Source organism: Macadamia integrifolia, chromosome 1 (genome assembly GCF_013358625.1).
Source record: "Macadamia integrifolia cultivar HAES 741 chromosome 1, SCU_Mint_v3, whole genome shotgun sequence".
NCBI classification, from domain to species: Eukaryota; Viridiplantae; Streptophyta; class Magnoliopsida; order Proteales; family Proteaceae; genus Macadamia; species Macadamia integrifolia.
This window is the reverse complement of record NC_056557.1, coordinates 3,144,022-3,158,885: the sequence shown is the minus strand read 5'-3', so window position 1 is coordinate 3,158,885 and position 14,864 is coordinate 3,144,022. Positions and strand designations below refer to the sequence as shown.

At 38.0% G+C, this 14,864-nt stretch overlaps 1 protein-coding gene and 1 pseudogene across 2 annotated transcripts in view; one reads left to right on the top strand and one right to left on the bottom strand.

Moving 5' to 3' along the window:
* Positions 1 to 14,864, top strand: part of LOC122078028 (B3 domain-containing protein At3g19184-like) — a 48,928-nt gene that overhangs the window by 18,047 nt on the left and 16,017 nt on the right. The gene's annotated exons all lie outside the window — the stretch shown is intronic.
* LOC122078049 lies at positions 12,987 to 13,898 on the bottom strand (annotated as a pseudogene).

Here is a 14,864-nt window from a genome sequence, read left to right as displayed (position 1 = left end):
TGTGTGAATCGATTAGAACCAGCCTGGTCGGCCATGACCGATCCAAAACAAAGTCAAAGTTTTCTCCAACATATGTCTTCCAAGTGTTGCCTTGAAAGGTTACCTTTATTTTATACCCCCCCCCCCAAAAATGCTTACTTTTATGGCTAGAATATGGCAATGCCTGTTGAGCGATCCCAAGATGCGGATACGGTCAAGCGGTTGGGCTAGACCGATCATAGCCCACCTAACCTCGGACAGACACTTTAGGCAATAGCCAACTAACTAAAAGCATTAAGAGAGCTTCAATAGTCAAACTGCTAAGTCAATATCAAGAATAGGCGCCACATGCGAATGGTTCATGTAACTGCACGATTCTCAATTGAACGGTGAGTTCCCATGTATTCAATCCATCAAACATATTATCTGTCGCTCAGAACGAGCAACTTTGCAGTTATCATTTGCCCTTGATGTTCGGTCTAAGACCTTGCCAAGATATACCCCAAAGAAGGGAGTTGAGCGTGCCTGACTCGCGTACCATGAGATACGGAGTGGATCCAAGCAAGACTCCCACTAAAAAATCAAACCTTCCCTAAAAGGAAGGGAATCTCGCCATATTCTTCGAGATACGGGCCGTATGGTTGGTACAAGAAACTCTCATAATGGGAACAATCTCTATAGAGACTCGTACATAAGATGGGCAACTAGCAAATCGGAACCCTCCATGAGAAGTCGTCATCTCCAACTATAAAAACCTAGGTAAACCCCTTTCCAAATGATCCTTTTTTTTTATTGTTATTCTTACTGAAACTATATGTTTATGAAGAATCTGGCATAGGCATTGGAGGGTCCCCCACCAGATCAACCTGACGCTCACTCTCTTGTGATTTTACTCTTGTGCATGATCCAAGGATGGCCTAGGTATAGTTTTCTAATGCAATAGTTACCTTTGTTGGAGAAAAATCAAACAATATGACTTTACATATGTCTTCCAAGATTTACAGAAGAAAAAAAAATGGTATGTCTTCCATGTGTTGTCTTAAATGGTTACATTTATTGGAGGAAAAATCAAACAATATGACTTTGATGGGGAAAGGTACATTTTTTGTTTTAGTATCTTGCCTAGGAGTGTTGCCAATGCCGGCATGAAATGCCCAGTAAATGCCCCCTAACTGGAATCATTTTAGGGGGCAGAGAAGTTAGGGGAGGCGAAGAGAGAAGCCTATGGGAGCACTAATGTTGGTTACACTCCTGCAGAAATATTTCCCCTTTTTCGTATAAGAAATAAAATAAAACCGTATGGACATGAGTACATTAATTGTATACTTTGAGATTGTTCGTATACCCGGGCCCTTTGGGCTAACTTGCAAGCTACATGCATAAACAAATTATCTTTCTTAATAGTAGAAACATAAATCAAAGCGTTAAAGAGTATTAACATCATATAGGGTAATTTACAACACTACCCCCTAGAGAATGCCACTATTAGAGAGACACCCCTTGCTTAATACCAAATTGCGTTCTCACCCCCTATCTTCTGTGTCTGTTAAGTGAGGTTTTGAAATGATGATTTTACCCTTTTGACTAAAACACATATCTCCATCCTATTTTACATTAACCCCTCAATACCTCTCACATTCATCGTGGGTTTGAGAGGTGCAAAACCCTTCTCCCCTTCTCCATCCCTGCGCAAACTTATCCTATATGATGGGGATTTTGTCCCAACTCGAGGATGAAACTCCTCATGGAGAAGGAGACAACAGATCCTTTAGGAAACACATATTTACAAAAGACATCATCTCAAGACACATACTCTTGGGGAAATGGACAATTGAAGGCAGTTTCAGTTAGAAAGCTCGATTTAATTTTTTCAGGAAGTGAAACTTCAGCAGTTAAAGAAGAAGATGAAGGAAAGATTGTAGATTGTGAATCTTGTGATTGTAGTGAGAATCGAGAAACTCCAATCTTGGTTTTCACACTGGATATTCCCATTGAGAGGATTTGGAATTAGGATCCTAAGAAAAAAAGGGAATTAATATGTTAATCCCAAGTTGACACTGAGAGGGTGGGTGAACAGCTTCTATAAAATCTTTCTTGGAGATGTATGTTTGAAGCTACCCTATATTATGTTCAACACACACAATCGTATGTTTGTCCACCTTGCATCACTCAGTGGAATGGTCTACCAGACAAACATACCCATCCTACACGCATTCATAGTCCACACACTCCAATATATAAGCATACACTATGACACAAGATATACGTGGTTCGGCTCACTACCTACTCCACGGAGCAACACCCTTTATGAGTTTTGTATTTTGCTCAATACTCAACTAGCTTGTGGCTGCTATAACAGTCCAAGTGCTATGACACCTGCTTCAACATGACACAGTACTCATGCTAGGGTTTCGCCCTCATTTTTCACAGTTTGTATGATGATAAATATGAGTACAAATCCCTCCCCTTACAATAAATGCATTAGGTTATGCAACTTTAACAACCTAGGTCATACAAATAGGACTTGGTGAATAGAGATTACCTTCCTTGACTAGCAAGGGGTGGAGAGCTTTTATGAGATTCCCAGATACACTGGAATTTTCCATTTTATCTCTTTGATGGCTAATCTTGAACCTTCAAGAGAACATCATCTTCTTTATCTTCTCCTTATTCTTTTTCTTTTTCTATCACACACAAAAAGATTCTTTGTCTTTAATGAACTCTAAAAACCCTCTCCGACCTTCAATGTTGTCTTTAATGGCTTCTAAAGCTTGGTGGTGATGGCATTGAAGCATTCAATACACAAAAATCTTCAAACAAATGTTCTTCTCAAGATTTAGGAATGAGAGCACACAAACATTTGGCTTCTTTTTCTCTTTTCTCCTCTTCTCTCTCCTAGGGCTTTTCTTCTTTTTGTTATTCAAGAAGTTATGAAAGAAATCCCCAAAATCCACTTAAGAAGGTCCAACAAAAGCCCCAAAATCGTGTAGGTTTAACCACCCGGTTCAGACCAAAATCTACTATGGCATATTGATCTTACTTTAGTGCGGGAGTCATAACTTTTTTATATATAGCTCCAAATGAGCCTATTCTTGTTGCTTTTGAAAATAGACTCAAGTATCTACAACTTTTGTAAAAATATAATTCCTCTAATTATTCTTCAATATATCTCAAAATTCAATTTGAAGTCATGAGAACTGAACCCATCATGAGAAACTAGGTTGGCTATGTTTCACGATTGACCTGATTATTTTTCCTATGGATAGAGGACTCAAAGAACCACATTTCTCATGTTTATACCTCAACCCAGATGTAATGCATGAATCTCAAAAATGGGATTGAAAATACCCTCAAATGTGTTGTCACTGTATAAAATAATGATTTCTCTCCTTTTAATGAAGGGTCCTTCACACACTACTTCCATTTTCACACATGCAATATGTGACACATATGTGAGCACTATCAAGATAACTCAGTGATCATACACAACCACGACATCATCTCTGACCATCTCATCATTGACACGTGGCTAAGGTTGCCAACAAGGACAACCAATGTGCAACATAATACTATGTCGCAATAAATAGAAAGTTTATAGAGAGAAGAATGTTGCAGATTCTTCCGTGAAGGAAAGACAGTTGGATTAGAACTAAGAAACGAGAGAGAAAGAGAGAGAGAGAGAGAAGTTGAGGGATGAGAGTGTGAGTTCTTGTCATTTTTTTAGTAATCAATTATGATAATGTTGGGATACATTAACTAGAGACTTCTTCCTAAAGCTTTTACCTTCGAACCTTACTTCTAAACACCTGTTTGATGATCCCACTCTTTCAGATCTCCTCATATTCGGTCTTCTCCAAATATCGACATGGGTTAATCCTCTTCCGAGCCATTAATGATCGATCTGACGATCTCTATTTCTTCATTGGACTCTATAGATGCAATAAGAGATTTCACCTTTGGGCTTTCACACTCACAAGCACATGATCATCCCCCCTATTACTCTTCCTATTGTTCTTGAGATTATCCTGATTAGTTACTACTGCTGCTATGCTCTTCACGATTTGGGGATGAAGATGATGGGTATGAGGTGAGGGCATGTGATGAGGGTTAGGGGATTTTGGGGATGAAGAAGCTTAGATTGGACTTGGGGTTAGGGGGTTAAAGAGAGGGTATATTAGATACTTCACTTTTTACAAGGGTATTTCAAAATTTAGAAAAAATATATCAGCAAATGTCAACATTTAAGGTATATTCCCTAATAGTGATTGGCGGTAGGGGGTGTAAATGTAATTTGGTATTAAGCAGGTGTGTCTCTCTAATAGTGACATTCTCTAGGAAGTGGCGCTGTAAATTTCCCTACCATGTGACACCACATAACTCTCACGAACATCCTTCATTGTTGTCTCTCATGTGCTACGACTATTGATTAGCTAACCAGATCTTTCTTTTTTTTTTTTTGCCATTCTTGTCTCTTAATCCTGCAAACCCTACAAAACTTCTGTTGCATACGGATCCTATGTATTCCCTAGAACGCCATGACCCAAAGGCAGTAATAAATTGGGATTTAAACATTACTACATAAGCCCACCTAGTGGTCCTATGTATTGTTTAAAACTCCCTGCACAAATAACAATAGGGTAGTCCATAGCCAATAACCGTTAGTAATCAATGAGAGACAAATAGTCATAGTCATTGATATATACCTCAACACTCTCAATGTGCAAGCGGGATTGCTCCCGTAGCTTATCTTTCATGGTTGAATTGTCTCATACAAGCTTGTAGCATATTTCTTGATGCATGGCAACCTTGGCTTCACATTCTCTTGCCACTTGGACATCACACCTACAATCAGCCTCAAGTGGGGCACATGGTTTCTCAAGTAATTGGTTTATGTTTTTAAGTTATAATTGATGTTACTATTTATAGCCTTGTTCTCCAAACAACATTCAGCCAGCACTACAAGTCGTCACATGTAAATATGAACCAAATTAAACATATTACAAATTGTTTTCTAAAACTAAGATTATAAACCAGTTGTGAACTGGATAACAAAACCCGAATAGAAACTGGTAAGATTAAAATCGAAGGAAAACTATTATGATTTCAGCTTATTCCTATTCGGTGCAGTTTGATTTCACCTTATCAAAATGTAAACTTATCGGAATTGAATCAAATAATTGGAACTGCACCATTTGACACCACTACATAGAGATAGAGGCCATATGATCATCGATATGTCTCGTATATACGTAATTAGATTGATAGATCACATAGACAATACGAATAGAGATAAAGATCGAGGCATAAGCTTGATAAAACATACCATATTTGCATTGTCATATTTTCAGTGATCTTCATGCTTGATTCACATAGCTTTATGTTTTGAAATGTTTAAATGTCATGATGTTGCGGGAAAAAAAAATCATCCTAGGCAGCTCTTAAAACCTACACATAGGAACAAATACAAGAGAATGAGTGTCGGGCTAATCCGGCGAGGGACTCTCTGATGTCTAAGTCAAATCTCTATGCAAACAAAAATTCTAGTAAGAATGAAAAAGTCTCGATCCCTCAAAAGGGTGGCTTACCTGGGTATTTATAGTTGATGAATGGTGGCAATAGAGAGAGAGAGAGAGAGAGAGAGAGAGAGAGAGAGAGAGAGAGAATCCCAATTTGGCATGCTTCCTAGCACTAGTAGGAGTCCATACATAGCAAAAGTTGTATTAAGAAAGTGAATCGGGAGGACGTCCCAATTATGGAAAATCCACGTACCCCGTGCATCCTAAGAGATATCCTTCCTCGTATGGATGATTTGGAGTCCTCTTGAGAACCCTCTCCCGACTAGGACATGTCCAATCCTTGCCTAGTGTACTAGATTACGAGTGCAACGTATAAGAGGCATATTCCATTGAGGAATCCCACAACATCAAGTACCGAGCAACCTGGAGTCAGTGGCTCGGTTGCCGACCCATTTATCTCGAGCATCCGATGATATATTACTTGTTGCTATGCTTAAGATGCGGCTTTGGGCCAATCGTATGGTCATGGTTCTGGTATTATCCCTATCTAATAGTGTTAATTGGTTCGGTTTTGGTTTAAATCGTGCGGATCAGTTCGGTTCATATTTATTTGACTAAAACCATAACCGCACCATTTACTAAATGGTTCCACTTTCTGAAACCGTGACCGTTTAGTAAACAGTTTCGATTTCGGTTTATTCCATATGGATTGTAAAACGGTTCACAATCGGTTTGTTATAACTTGCAACCATCTCTAAACTGAAGATCATAAGCTTATCCAAAAATAATTGGCAACTACAAATAAAAGATTATATATTAACGATGGTATGTCTTAATTTGATAATCTAGTGTTATTTCTTTGCATTGCCATTCTCAAACATTTAGAACTAATATCATACAACATCCAAATCCAGCCTTTTACGACATAAAATATTAAAATGACAGGTGGTTCAGCCAAAACACCCCATTTATGATAATATAATAACATAGTAACATATATGGAATACAAGTTCATGATCTAGAGCCTAAACTTGAATTGAATTACAATAAATCATACAAAAGCATGATGGGCACTTAATTTAATTGTTAATTGTTATACATATTACTGCCTCTGCTTTATTTAATTGTTATACGGATTAATTGGATCGATTTAAATGGTTTCAATTCGGTTTGAAACCAATGGGTTTCGTAGTTAAAACGGACCCAACCCGTTTAGCTAATCGGCCTGAAACTTGAAACCATAACCGCACCATTTACTAAACGGTTTTACGGTTTCGGTGTAAACGGATCGGTTCGGTTTTGGTAAACGGTTTCGATTACAAATTCACATCCTTATCCCTATCTACTAGTTATAGTTTAGGCATGGTGCAGCTGCCCACACATACCGCTCTTCTTACACTTGTGTCTACTCGCTCGGTAACTAGTCTAACCACTTATATCGATGGACCGACTACACCCAACTAGATAGCAGTTGCTTTGACCAGGAATGTAGCTTAGTTGGGACTAGGTCGTTCGTCTAGGCTCGAACTGGGGACATTTGTGCTTGCTCATGCTGCGCTGCTCTATTCAGGTGGTGTGCTCCTAGTGGTTGCGTATTTTGTCATAACATAATGCCCCCTCTCCTATAGCGTTACTTTTGGCCTAGTCGGGTGGTATTGTACTCATGCTTAGTTGTTGTCGCTATAGTCCATACGACTTATCTTCAGGTTTAGCTAACTGACGTGGTGGATCTTCGTCGAGCAGGATCGTTGTTCCTTTTCGTTGTCACGTCCAAGCGCCATCTCCCGTGGGAAGGACAATTGTCCTTTTGAGAGAACTATTATCCTTTTGTGCACATACACTTTGCCACCATACATTTAGGCCTTATGGAGTTAACATTACCATGTTATGTCACGCCCTGTTCACATAGAACCAGATCGGTGACTGGGTTCCCTCAGGATAACCCAAAACCACGAAGATCATCTGATATTGTAACCACATCACAACAAGCCACAAGTAATCATGGAATATAATATAATTATTCAGCGGAAGTCTTGTCATAAATGATTACCTGTACTTTCCCATATACTCTTGATACCCAAATTGTCATATATAAAGTATTTTACATGTGGGCCCGTAGGCATGATATTTACACAAGAAATAGCAATTTAACTATCGAGAGCACAAAAAGGGAAATATACCAATAAAATCAGAAAGAGTATAGTAAATAGAATCAGTCACTGTTGCCCTACAACATAACCCTCACATGAGCAGCTATTATCGTGTTCGAATTCTTCGGGAACCCACCAATCCTCCACTAGGGTTTCGTTGATAGGACTCGGCACGGGCTCCTCTACTGAGTAGCCTATAAAATTATCTAAAAAGGTGTGTACATGAGGGGTGAGCTCACTAGCTCAGTAAATGGAAGAAAGACGCACACAAGCAAATGCATTTCAAATGATACTATATGCATGAGATTCATTTTAATTCTATTACACCTAAACAATCATTAATAGGTCATAGGTAACGTGCTACTCACAACTATAGTACGTGTATGCCCCAAGTTTGAGATGCATTCTCCATTGCACGATACGCCCATAGGGTTGTCAAAAAAGGCTCATCGTGAATATTTGAAAAAGTAAATTGTGGCTGAACCACAACAGAAAAGTAAGTTATGGCTAAACCACAACAGAAATTAAAAACAGTACGATTGGCCCTCTAAATATATTACCAAGGTTTCCAATTGTCCTAATGATCAGTCAGACATACTTCTAACCACCACGGCGGTCCATGATCGATGCTTTCCCCCAGTGGTAACCTAACACATAAACCCCTGTTGGGAAGGGTCGTAGCACAAGGAAAAATGAAATCCTAACCACATGCTCCTACTGTGTACAACTGCATAGCACTTCTGTGTCCCATTCCACGATGTACCAATGCATTTGTTTCCAAGCCAACTACGGCATCTAATCTAGAAATCCCACACATGTTCGGAAAAATCATCACCTTACCACATCATATGATAAATCCATTCTCATAATTCCAAGCATGTAATAAGCATTTAGAAATTTAAGATATAACATGTTCAATTCTAAATGCATCATTCATACATCAAGCATATGCATGGGAATGGCAATCGGAATGTCAATATAGTCTATGAATGAATAGAATGCCAAAAACACTCAGAAAATTAATATCAAAGTCCTCTCCCCACTTACTTATTTCTGTAAGAGAATACGCACTCGCAGTACGATTAAGATCCGGAGTGAGAAGATGAGTTTCTCAAAACCTAGCACATATAAAAAGTTTAGAGATACATCCAATTTGGGATTGTAACTCACGTAAGATATAGTCACGATACATTTAATAGCGTGAATAAGGTTATCGATGAGTTTGAGTTCAATCATAGCTCATTTGAGCTACAGGTGGGTAGGAGAACCCACCTGTGCAAACTGTCCAGGTCGATGGGTCATACTGGTAGGTTTGGCACCCGCTGGTCCTACCCACCAGTAGACCCAAAGAGACAGGCGAGTCACACTGGTAAGTGTGCACTCTTCGGTCCTACCCATCGGTATTCCTCGGGTTTTGTTGTTTTCCTTCTTTTCTACATTCCACCTCTTAGAACCTCAATAGGGTGATTCCCACTTCATTCCCCACACTTCCTAAGCCTCATCTACTTGATTGTTCCATGGATCTAAGCCATTGACAATATTTGGGGAAGAAATCATACCTTAGCTTGAAAAACCCCAAATCTTGGGATTTCTCCTCCCAAACTCAAATGCCACTTCAATAACTCCCAAATCCTTGCTTCCCTTCTTAAATCCTTCAAGGAAATCACATATCGATTTCATTATTCCCTAGATTCAACCACACACACAAAGGGTTTTATCATATCTCAAGGGTTTATGGTATTACCTCAAGATGTAGATCTCAAGACATCAGTGACAATGTCGACGGCGAAAAGGCAAAACATGGCTACGGGATCCAAGGGGGAAGCCTCTTCTCTAGTCTTCTTCTTCTTCTTCTTCCTCTTTTCTTCCTTTTCTTTACTCCACTCACAAAACTTTGCTGAAAACCATAAATGAGGGAGAGAGAGATATAAAGGTTATTTATACCCTAGTGTTATAAATATTTTCTAAGGCATGTTTGGTTTTGCCCACTTATGGACCAAGACACAACAAATCGCGTTTCCGAGTGAAGTAGCCGACATCATCAGACATGTAAGACCTCATTATGACGAGGAGCTCGAAATACACGTGCTCATCCAAGTTTGGTATGCTGGGGTCCACAATACCCCAATAAGTGGGTCTCGCACCTACCAGTGACACCAGTTGGCCAAACAAGGCAACCTTGCTGTATTTCGGAGGAAAACGAAGTCTTAACATATATCTTACTCTCGCCACATATTTGGACAATGTTCTTATCATTCACATATGGTAACGTGCCTTTCCTATTCGTACATGGGCTTGTGATATGTGCAAGGGCACGACTTAGGCGTACGAATCATCTCTGGTGCCGGCTCAATCTTATCCGGTCACCCAGCATTTGACGTCACCTTTGCAGTCATATACCATAAAGTATTGCATCAACCCGTGCCTGTTCAGACCCTGCAAGACCAAACCAAACAGACCGTTCAATAAACCGAGTTTAAAGAACAGGGCTCTATGTGTTATGTTTTGATTATATTTCTTGAAATTTATAAAGCTTCTATCGGGATAGACGTGTGTTATTAGTGTTGGGTTACCTGCCCTGTGATCCTTGGGTGGAGTACGAGTTAGCAGGAATGAGAGAGTCTGTTGTGTCATCACCTAGATGGCCACAAGTTCTCGGTTATATATACCATAGTCCAATGTTGCAAATAACCAAAAAAAACAAAAAAAAAAAAAACAAAACAAAACAAAGGGAACCTAGTTACCCATTATAAGCAATAAGAAGCATCATATAAGTTGAATAACTAGGTGCCATTTCTTAAGCCTTATTATAATCTAATAAGTCCTCATAGAATTGGTATGGTTGAATTTCCGTTGAAAATTTCAAGTTCACCGGTCTATGATAGAACTTAATCTTCAAGGCTTTGACATTAGAAATGCTTAAACCACGTTTGAACTGATTCCTCAAAAGGAAGATACTTAGGCTGCTTGTACATTTTACATAAATCAATTAACTCACACACACACACACACACACACACACACATATATATATATATGTGTAAAAGAAGATCATCATCAGTATCATCTATATCATATTGTTTAATTTCTTTATATATTCCAATCTAGAATCTTTCACAGTCGTGATCTATTGGATCCACCGACTCCATCTCACCTTCAATATTACACATTGTACATATCCATAAGTCTACGGGGAGATGAAATCTGTGTGAATTTTGAGGTGCATACTAACCAAATGTTGATTATGATATGTTTTCTATTACATAATTGTTTTTAAAACACTATTACCAAATGCCAATCCATTATCCAAAAATAAAAAAATCACGAAATCATAAAAAATAAATTCAATTGGAATTAGTGGGATAAGAGCAGTATGGTTATCAAATGGGTCTAACAATATATTTCCTCTATGAGTTTGACCATATGGGACCAAACTCAAACTATTTCAAAAAGTCATATAATTAGAGAAAAAAAAAATCGAACGGAATAAGAGCAGCATGGTCATCAATCAATTTCCTCTCTGACCTTGTATGCCTTATATATATATATATATATATATATATACTTTATAAACCGGACAAATACATTCCTCACAAACCTTTTACTACCCCTGAATTTTATCAAAAATCCTCTAAAATGCCAAAGTATAACAAATACAAAAGGCCTTTCAAGACACCTAAAAATCCCAAACCAGATCAAACTTCCTAAGGTTTGTTATACTTTGGCTTTTTAGATGATTTTTGATAAAATTCAGGGGTAGTAAAAGGTTTGCGAGGAATGTATTTGTCTGGTTTATAAAGTTTTTTGTAATATTTACTGGAATATTTATGTTTATGCTTTGTTGGAGGTCTGAGGGGAGAATAGCCAAATTGTTCACAGAATCCTCCTAATTTTTGTTTGTAAAATTTATTTTCTTTATTGATTTTTTTTTTATACATATAAGGGTGTCAAATGGTCCGTTTGTTAGTTGGATTGAATCAGTTTCAAACTAATAATGAGGGAGATCGATTAAGGAACTTTGGTTTTCAGTCGATTTGGGTTTTGGTATGATTTTGGTTTATTTTGATTTTAGAATGTATGATTGATACTAATTTAGATCGGTTTGTTTTAGAGCTTGAACCAAAATGAAGTTTTACATTCATAACTTCTAATGAGGAAATATTCAGTAAAAGAGCTTTAAATCATATTCTCCAAGTCAAACAATTAAAGAATACTAAATTGATTTAATGTGTTCATGTAATAAATTATAAGGGAAAGATAAATAATGTTGAAATCAATATATAAATAGAGTTTGTAACAAACTCATTATTAAAAATGAAATAATTGTTTGTCATTGTAAGGGAACGATGATTGATATAAAAACTAATGGATAACTAATTACTAAGCAAATAACTAATATTGAAATCATGTAGTTAACTATTCAATGTCAAATCATTGTTTATCATTTGAAGGGAAAGATGAATGATATAGAAACCAATGGATAACTAATTACCAAGGCTCTCTTTGGCATAGTCTATTTTTATTACCTATTTTATTAATATTCAATCATAATAACAGATTATGGACTATAAACAATAATAATTTGGCTATTGCTAAATATAATAGACTATATGGTAAAAAATAGGTTTGGTATGCCTAGTGTATAATACATTATATAACATTGTTCATTATCGATTGCAAGTCAGGGATACTTAGTTCAAACTTGGAATTGACCCTAGCAAACTCAATTATGGTCAATCTAGATTTGTCAATCCATAGGATTTCTAGATATAAGGAGGGAGAGGCCAACCCAATTCTAGCGAATCCAATTGGTCAATCCATATGTTTATAGGGTTTGGGGGAGAGAGAAGGAGAGAGGAGAGAAGAGAAAGAGGATGAGAGAGAGAGTAAAGAAGAGAGAAGAGAGAAGAGAGGCGAGAGAGAGAGAGAGAGAGGGATGAAGGTGAAAAATAGTTAGATGTTTTTAATTTTTAAAGAAAATTACACCGTCACCGTCTGAACTTTGTCCTCTAATCAATGCCATCTCATGTATTTTTCAAAATAACACAAACACCCCTCTAGATTTAGAAAATTAAAAATCCATCCTTATCGTAGTACCGTTAACCTTTCCTGTTAAGTGTTGATAAAACTGTCAGTTTTTTCTTAAATGGCCAAAATACCCCCCACTTAATGTGACTTTACTCATTTGCCCTTGAGACATCTTCTACCTCAACTCCAGCATAGCCCAATGATTTCTTCAAAACACTGATGGGTTTTAGTGAAAAAAAAAACTTTAGGGCTTCCGCGAAGGTTCGTGTCCAGCTCCAGCCCTCCCTTCGAGGGACCGAAATAAAAATTGTGATTATGAAAAAGTTCAGAAATTTAAAATTCATTGTAAAATGAATTGCAGGACACATACACGAAGGAGAAGGTGCCAATCAATTAATGGTGATTTGATAGGACTCTGGAAGCGACGATGCTTGCAGGAATTGGGGCTTGAACAGAGAGAGCAGATCTCTATGACGTTGTGATTTGAAATCCAAATTTTCTCTTCAATACCAGCGAACTACAGAACCTTCTTACCTAGCAGCGACAATACCAGCACCCCGTGCAGCAGGAACCATCCGAATCGTAACAGAGCTACACTTACCCGTAACCTTACAAGGAACGGTGTGTGGCCTTCCGATCTTATTACCCGGTAACCCTTCCTAACTGGGATCACAGACAACTTCGCCAGAATGATAGATCCACGAATGGCAGTAGCAACCTCCTTGCTACACTTCACACCCAATCCGGCATGGCCATTACCATCACCAACAACAACAATGGCCTTAAAACGAGTTATTTGACCTGCTCTGGCCTGTTTCTAACAGGCATGATCTTCATAACCTCATCCTTAGATTAGGTAGGAGGGTTTCCACAATCAGATGTTCCTTCGATGGAAGTGAGTGGAGGTAGATGTGTTCCAAATTTTTTATTCTTCCTTCTTTCACTAGTCGCCCTAGTTTGGTAACGGATACCCACTTCTCCTCCTCTTAACGGTGACCACCACCACGGCGACCTCCGTGGCCTTGTCCACGGTCTCCACGACCACCACCGTGGTCGAAACCACGGCCAAAGCCTCCTCGTTCCCCTCCTCTTGCCGCCATCGTTGCCTGCTAAGGCCTCTAGCTTTCTCGGATTGATGATGTATGCTCCATGGGAGAGAGATTGAAGGTGGGAGCAACAGGGTTCCCCGCACAACTTGCAGGTCAGCGAACTGGTAGAGTGCTTCTTCTCTTCTCAGGTCGAAGGTTTTGTGAATAATGGTTTGTTCAGGGTTTTAATTAAAGCCAAGGGCAAATGAGTAAAGTCACATTAAATAGGGGTATTTTGGCCATTTAGGAAAAAACTAACAATTCTATTATCACTTAATCGGAAAACTAATGATAGGGATGGATTTGTTATTTTTTAAATCTAAGGGGTGTTTGTATTATTTAAAAAAGTACATGAGATGACATTGATTGTAAAGCAAAGTTCAGGGGTGGCGATGTAATTTTCTTTAATTTTTAATTATTTGATTAGGAGATATCACTCCCCTCTTCTGAACTCTATGGCGAAATATCAAGTTTCTCATCTTTTTTTATTTTATTTTAATATCACTCTCCTCATGTTAAGTCATCAAATAATTTTTCCTAATACCAAAACTACCCCTACACATGAAATCAAAAGCTAATCGCTTTTTCTTAATTACTTTAATTTTTCTCAATCTTTCTAACAAATTTGTCTTTCCCTTGCCATTCAATCTACTTCGTATCTGTTATTACATTATTCTTCTAATCATTAGTTTCATTGAATTGCTATTGTCCTTGTTATTGGTTGTTTGTTCTTTTGATATTGAAGATTATAGAAGATCAAAAAACTCATACCATAAATTCCAGTAGTTGAAATGGGTTTTACGAGAACCGGTTCTCATTATGAAACAAGTGCCTCATTTGTTAGTTCCTTGTAGCATTATTTTTCAATATGGGTTATAGGAAGATTTATGAGTTTTTTTATTAGTTTCCTTGGATTCTGCTTTCAAATTCGGGCATTGAATTCTCAAAATGCGATCAGCAACTCTGAGGACCTCAGAACATTGGAGGATTTCTTGAAGGGCTTGGAATCAAGAATTGCTTCATGGGGCAGTAATTGTTCTTCTGATTGCTGTCATTTGGTTGGTGTCAATTGCTCCTCTTTAGCTCTGGGAGTGCAAAAATCT